The sequence below is a fragment of the Mus musculus genome, chromosome 1 (assembly GCF_000001635.26).
Source record: "Mus musculus strain C57BL/6J chromosome 1, GRCm38.p6 C57BL/6J".
NCBI lineage: Eukaryota > Metazoa > Chordata > Mammalia > Rodentia > Muridae > Mus > Mus musculus.
The window spans coordinates 15,587,881-15,595,540 of NC_000067.6; the positions used below are offsets into that span (position 1 = coordinate 15,587,881).

The following is a 7,660-nucleotide window of genomic DNA, read 5'->3' on the forward strand; positions in this document are numbered from 1 at the left end:
GAAAAAATACACTGTGACCTATAAAAAAAGCATAAGAAACCAGACCAAAAAAAAAATGTGCATGACCTTTGAGACATAATCAAGACAACTTATAAAAGTAGGCATTTAGTTTCGGGTTTATGGTTTCAGAGTTAGAGTCCTTGATCGGGAACAAAGTCATGGTGGCAGGGTCAGCTGAGAGCTCCTATCTTAATCGGCAAGTAGGAAACAGTGAGAGAACTAACTGGAAATGGCTGGACCTTTGAAACCTCAGAACTCAGCCCCATTGACACACCTCCTCCAACAAGGCCACATCTCCTAATCTTTCCCAAACCATCCCATCCACTGGAATCCAATCAATACTCAAATATATATGCTCATTCAAACTACCGCAGCATTTGATTTGTGTTTTAGAATGTCTTCATAGACAGGAGGTTCCCAGACTGAAGAAACACTGTGTAACTGAATATAATTATTCTTCTTTAAAAAGCAATTTGATTTTTCTATGGAAATATAACATGGTATTTCTACGTTTTACTTAATGGCTAGTCATGAATATTGACAGAGTTCAGCCTCTAACTGTAGAACATTATGATTCTTGGCCAAAATCTTAGTTATTGAATAAGGTTGAATTTAATAAAATAAGACATTCTCAGGGTCGCTTGCTTATTCTTCATCCAAAATCTCAGTATATTTAGTTTTAAAGGTGCCAGTCACAGCAGGCTATAGCAGAGGATATACATGAGTTCAGGATCAACCTCAGCAACATAGTGAGTTCCAGAAGAAGAAACAAAGAATGGGGAGGAAAAAGAAATAAAAGAAAGCCTTGCTCCCAAAACCTCTATAGTTGAGAAAAATATGGATATTGCCTAAAGCACGATACAAGATTCAATTACTAATTCATCTGTTGATATTGAATAAATACCTTTGCCAATAACACAGTTCCTATAAGCTCTTTCGTTTTTATGATACAAGATCTCATTCTATAATCCAGAGTGGCCTGAAACTTGTGACAATCTTCACCCTTCAGCCTCCTAGGCACTGGACCTGCGAGCCCAGTTCCTACTACCTTTCTGTAGATGTTCCTTTACCCTCAGATTCACCAAAGGCAAGAAAGTGGTTGGCTGCAGTTGTGTTTCTTGTTATAGTTAGTAGAATTTCACATATGTAGAGTAATTCTTCTTTCACACTTTCTGATAATAGCAATGGCTGCTAAGAGGTTATTGTCAGAGAAAAGAATACTATTTGAGGTAAAGCTTACAGGTTCCAAGCCTTCTTAAAAGAGGGCAACTTTGATTCCCACTTTAGTTGCTGCCAGCAGCTCTTTATGAGGACTTCCTTGTGTTACATCTGCTCCATTTCCTATAGAAAATGGTTTATCAGCAGCTTAGACCATGAAAGGCGAATATCATGATGTGAAATCTAAGATCTGTACTCATTTGCCTCCCCCTGGGAAAACAGAGCAAACTGAGTCTCTGTTGAGACTTTGAGGAGGTATAACCAACACCAAGTACTTCTGGAGTCTTTTGATTCCAAAAGATCCCATCACATGAAATAGTATTGTTACACAACACACTGGGTAACTGTATACTTAAGATATCTATTGATCACAGTGTCCCATTTTTCTGTCTTGTGAATGAAAGACTAGAACAAACTTGCTGATGTCTCCTGAATGGTTTAAGGCCATCCTTTTAGAGAGAGTGAATATGACTCTGACTGTAGTTTGGGTTTTTGAATTATTTTAAAGGTCAGATATTAGAATGACTTATTTTTGTAGATTTTGTAGGTATCTTCATTTCTTGCAATTGCTTCATTTTGGACCATTTGTTGATTTCCAACTATATCAATTGGATTGCCAGCTTTATAAAATAGAGGACACGGTTTCTGCATTCAAGCCTGGTAAGGGCAACTGAACATTTGCTTCACTATAATATAGTATATTAAGAGCCGGGATAAAGAAAAGTACCATCAGGGTCACTGGGAGCACCAGGAAGAACGCTCCTCATCTGGACTCATCATAAGGCATCCAAAGGAGCATATAGGAGACCAAAGCACATTTCTTAGGCAGTTTCAATGGCAGCTTTGGAACAGACTAAAGGCCAGCATCATTTTCCATATCACGTCTTTGTTGAAACAAAGGTGGAATCATTTCAGCCACTCTCCAGCATTTATTGGGGGTGAGGGGAACAGCATTTAAAAGAAAAATTAAGTAACTGATTTCCTTATTAAGTCTCTGTAAAAGATGAGTTTATTATTAGTCCTGTTAGGCTGCCCAGATCTCAGTTTAGATAATTACATTCCTCCTACCTAATTTATCCCTGTAGTTTTAATTGGTTTCAGAATTTTACTTCTCCTCAATTGTTGCGTAGTGTTGTTATTTGGTATTAAACAGCTGTTAGGTTCTTCCACAGAGCTGAATACTTTTCAGTAAGCAACATAGTGATTTCTGTCCTATAGGGCAAATAATGCCATTTGCATGAGCTTTGAGATGACAAATGATCCTGCAATGCATACACATGCTGAGTTAATTCTTGATAGCAATGGTTCCTAACCATACAGCTGTCAGGCTGAGAAGAGCACAGAATGCTGCCTCTAGTCTACAAAGTCATATACACTGAGAATGATCTTTGTTTCTTTAGGTAGTGTCTCTGTGTTCATTCTTCCATTTTGTTTATATCACATTGGCTTTAATTAAATATATGCTGCAGTGTACCAAGTACAAGAACAGATGCTCATTTTACTTTTTAATCTACTTGGAAGAAGTTTGTATGGTTATTTGTGTGTTTGGGAATGTGATTGTAGGCATTCTCCTTTCTATTAATCCTATATGTGCATCTTACTGGGATGACAAAGATGGAAAGATCTGAAAGTTTTTACAGCTGATAGCTTCTTTGAAGCCTGACCTCAGTACTTTTATGAATTCAGTCCTACTCTTAGCCATATCCCTGCGGAGGCGGCAGCAGCGGCGGCGGCGGCAGCTGCTGTCATCACCACTGCTGTCATTGCTGCCATTGCTTCCACCACCACTGTTGCCACTGCTACCACCACCATCACTGCTACTGCTGCTACTACTGTTAACGGCTGTGCTTGATACCCATAATAAGACCATTATTCTCTGCCACCCATTATGGGCTGCACTTTAAGGTAGAAGTTCTGGCCCAGGGTAAGTAGTAATAACCTAGTTGGTAGAAATGTCAGTCTCTTTCTTCTTCATTTTTGCTCATCCACTATTTCTTTGCTTTTTTGATGAATGCTATAAAGAAACCAAGAGTTTCCTCTGAAAACTAGACTCAGTAAGAAGATTTGTGCCTAACTCTCCTTAAATTCACCAACCACTTTTGAAAAGCCATGCAACTTTAAGGGTCTTATTTGCTTGTAGCACCATAATTCTGAATTCATGATCTCAATACATGAAAGAAAAAAACACAGAAGCCTGTTCATTTTCAATGTAGGGGTGATACATACCAACCAATGGTGTCATAGATATACCAACATTGGTATAAGGAAAGAAAGTATAGATACTACTGACTGGGACTACAGTTACCGAAAGCTAGCCAATTTCATGGTCACAGCAAATTATGTTCTAGATTGTTCTTTATGTCACTGCAATTATATATCTCCAGACATGCTTCCCATCCTCATGTCTTGTTTCATTCTTAGAGCATCTCACCAGAGTTTCCCCAAACTTTTCTAATGCCTTAACAACACCAGTTCCATAACAACGATTCCAGGTACTTAAGAGCTATTCTGTTCTCAAGGAGGCACATCATCTCATTACATTTATAAAATTGCCATAAGACTTGTAGCACATGTCTGTGAGAACTGAGATGCACAGGGAGCTCCCAGAAACATCTGAGCTTATAGTATTGCCCAGTGCAGACATCTTACTCCTCTCCTCCCTCTATAACCCCGTGAGCTCACAGGTCTGAAAAAGAGAACAGCGGGTCCTGAAAACCCGCAGAAAGTGATATAAGGACTGAGTTTCTCCAAGATCATTCTGGTATCCCTAGTGGCCCCAATGCTGATAGGAATGCAAATGAAAACCAGGGTTCTGAGAGGGTGTTTGCTTGTTCGCTTGTTTGTTTGGTTTAAGACAGGGCCTCATGGTGTAAGCTTGGCTGGCCTGGAATTCACTGTGTAGACCTGGATGACCATGAACTCACAGAGATCCACCTACCTTTGTGTCCCAAATGCTAGGATCAATGGTGTGGGTCACCATGCCCAGCTCATTTTGATTCCTACAACTGAGACCCTGTCTTAAACATGTAACACACATTTGGGCACATGTAAGACCAAGGACACAAGAGAATGGCATGTTCCAGAAAAACAGCAGTTCAACTTAACCAGACTGCAGCTGGGTGAGTTGATTCAGTCATATGGGGGTCGGGTGGTTAAAGTCATGTGGGAACATCCCTGTCCACACAGTAGTGGTAACATGTGAAAGAACTGAAACAGAAGGGAGGTGTGATCAAATTATGTTAGAAGAAGTGCGGAAAAGTAAGCAAAGGCCAAAAAGAGAAAAAGGAAGTTTCCCCAGAGTCCCACAACTAACATAAGCAAATAGAGATTCTTTACCCCAGCCTTTAACTACTAGGTTACTACAAGTGTCCTGTTCCCTCACTGTGACCAGACACACAGTCTACGAAATCTAGTCTGTTTTAAGCTATTAAATGTCACCAAAACATGAAAACTGTTCATGGTCATTAGAAGGCACAATTCTAGTTTGGAAGAATAAATACCTAGGAACACACAGAGAGACAATTTAATTAAATAAAACTTCTGTTAGTGAAGATTGAGATAGGTACATAATTGTACTTCCATCAAAGGTTTTCCAATTCAAAAATTTTAATCAATACTGTCCTTCCTTTGTATATTTCCTCCCTGTATAGACTATCTCCTTCTCCAAGGATTAAGCCAAATTAACTACTAATTAAAACGTAACATTTGGAAATGACTTGTGGGGCTTTGCTATATAATTAATAAAGTGAACGAAAGGGCAATTAGTTCTGAAAACTCATTGGCTCATTGAACAAGTGTTCTCCAAACACCTGCTACCTACATTTGTTAGCTACGACACTTCTGGGAATATTAAGATGGAAAAGACCATCCTGCTTCTTGGAGCTGGGGCAGAAACATGGGAGGGGGATAAGGAACTGGTCTAGAGAAAGTATTGAAAGTAAGGTCTGAGCCCAGATTAAGTAGGTCATTAGCTCTCCAGGGAAAAGGTTTCAATCAGAATACAGACTTCAGAGAATTGGGTGACAGACAGCATGTTGCAGTGACTCTGCTCCTGGCCACTAATACCAGACTTCCTCAGTTTAAGTACCAGCCACATATATGTAGCTCTGTCTCCTCCATAGTAGGATAAGTATCCGTACAGCATATGGTAGCTGTGAAGATGGCCAGTATCAGTTAGTATAATGATCATCATGTGTAGGAGCAGATCAGAGTCATACATGCCATTCATCAGCATCAATATTATGACCAGAAACTGAACAATTCATAATACCAATGTGAAAAAATATGTCTCAACAACAAGCAACACACCAGGGGAGAAAGGTGTTTGTAGGTAGTTGCTGTGATGGCTAATCATGATGGTGGACTTGTCTGGATCAGGAAATGTCTAGATTAATGATATGCACCTCTGAGAGTATTTGTGAAAATATATACAGAGTCAATTCAGTCCTGAGGCCAGTGAATTGATGGATGGATTTATGATAGGATGGTATTGTTAGGAGTTGGTGAAAGGTAGGAGGTGGAGCATAGCAGGAGGAAATGGATCATAATGGGCCTGACCCTCTTTCTGTATGTCCACTTCATGATTCCTGTCTGCAAAGAAGTGCAAAATAGCCTATGCTATATGCTCCTGCCACAGTGATATTGTACTGCTCAAGTACTTCAGACCTTCAAGTACCGTGGACCTGCTCCTTTGAAACCATGGTCAATAAATAATAATAATAATCAAATCTTTCCTTAAAGTATTTATATTTTATATTTTATTCCATAATAAACAAACTAAAACATCTGTCCTCCATTAACAAGGGCAAAAATTCTTCCACTGTGACCACAATTTTTTCTAGGCATTCCCTTTGAACCCAGTCACCCTTAAGAAAGAAGCTGCTGTTCACACTTGTATCCTCTCTGGAAAAGTGTTACAGTGTAGAGTTTGACTGCATACAGAGATCAAGGATGGATTTTGGGAACACTATCTTAGACTATAAAACTGTCTCCTCACAGAAAGCTATGCTCTCAAGGATTATTCTTTCTGAAAATAAAGATTTGGGAAACAATGATAAATAGACTTAGCTCAGTCCATTGGCCCACTGATGTCTTAAATTACCCATTTCCCCCTCATTATCCAGAGCAATTCATGTTCCTATCAGACTAAAACTCATCTTTATTCTGATTCTTTAAATAGTATAACAAAAAAAAAGTGCTCACAGATGCCTTCAACATGCCTGACCTCACCAATATCGTGCCTTATTGTGTTGGCTTACTATACATATCACAAAAGTGTGAATTTTGCAAATGTGACCCTTGTGTTTACTCACTGGGTAGCAGAAGTAGATGTGACTAAGGCAAAGAGACCTAGCTGAAGTCCTGGCCACAGCCTCGAGTGAAACAACACCTGCAGCTTCCGACTGTTCATTTGCACAGTGGCAGAGATAGAACATGTTATATCATGTTGGCAACTAATTAAAAGCGATAACCATTTTAATCAAAGGTATAACTGAGTAAAGTCCTTTAAAAGTGTGTGTTCAATGCCTTGAGCGTGCCTTAGCATACTCTATGCTGGCACACTAAGGGAGTGAATAAGTATGAGTCTCCTGACTTCTATTCAAGTCAGTGTGACAGTAAATAAAGAATTCAGAAAAATGGATTTAGATGGTTTTGGATGCCCTGAAGGAACAACCAAATAATGGTAAAGAAAAGCAGAAGAACTTCAAGAAGATATTCATGCACAGTCTCTCTGTGTGTCACTGTGTCTCAGTCTCTCTCTTTATGTCTCTGTCTCTGTGTCTCAAGAACAAACCTACATCTCTTTCTCTGTCTCTGTGTCTCTCTCTGTCTCTCTGTCTCTCTCTCTGTGTCTCTCTCTTTCTCTCTCTCTCTCTCATACACACACACACACACATACACACACACTTTCATTCTGGCTATAATGGTAAAAGGAAGCCTGGAAAGAAAGAAAGAAAGAGAGAGAGAGAGGAGAGAGAGAGAGAGAGAGAGAGAGAGAGAGAGAGAAAGAGAGAGAGAGAGAGAGAAAGAAAGAAAGAAAGAAAGAAAGAAAGAAAGAAAGAAAGAAAGAAAGAGGGAAAGTACAGCTTACTGCAAAAACTCTAAGAGAAAAATATTTGAAATTTTTAGCACAACTATCTGGCCTAAATATGCACACTACCAGCTGGTGGGAGCTTTATGTCTGTTTGGGGAATCTGCAGAGTTATGGCTTCACAGCATGTAGACCATGTTTGTGATGCCCTATATCTCAAAATCTAGCTGCTCCCCGGTGGGCTGTAGAGATGAAGTATATGAACCACACTGCAGACCAGTGCAAGCAAGCTGCTTTTGGGGATTCAAGGTTGTTGTGAGACCCACATGTGGTATCTAAAGCGAGTAAGCTTGTAAACTTGCCCACCCTGCAGGTGTGCGGTATTACTGTTTCCTGCTAATATAGGTGTTA

At 39.6% G+C, this 7,660-nt stretch overlaps 1 protein-coding gene and 1 long non-coding RNA gene across 3 annotated transcripts in view; one reads left to right on the forward strand and one right to left on the reverse strand.

Moving 5' to 3' along the window:
• The window catches only part of Kcnb2 (potassium voltage gated channel, Shab-related subfamily, member 2), a 436,827-nt gene that overhangs the window by 300,956 nt on the left and 128,211 nt on the right, over positions 1-7,660 (forward strand). The gene's annotated exons all lie outside the window — the stretch shown is intronic.
• Gm51617 overlaps positions 1-7,660 on the reverse strand; it is a 46,640-nt gene that overhangs the window by 16,656 nt on the left and 22,324 nt on the right. The gene's annotated exons all lie outside the window — the stretch shown is intronic.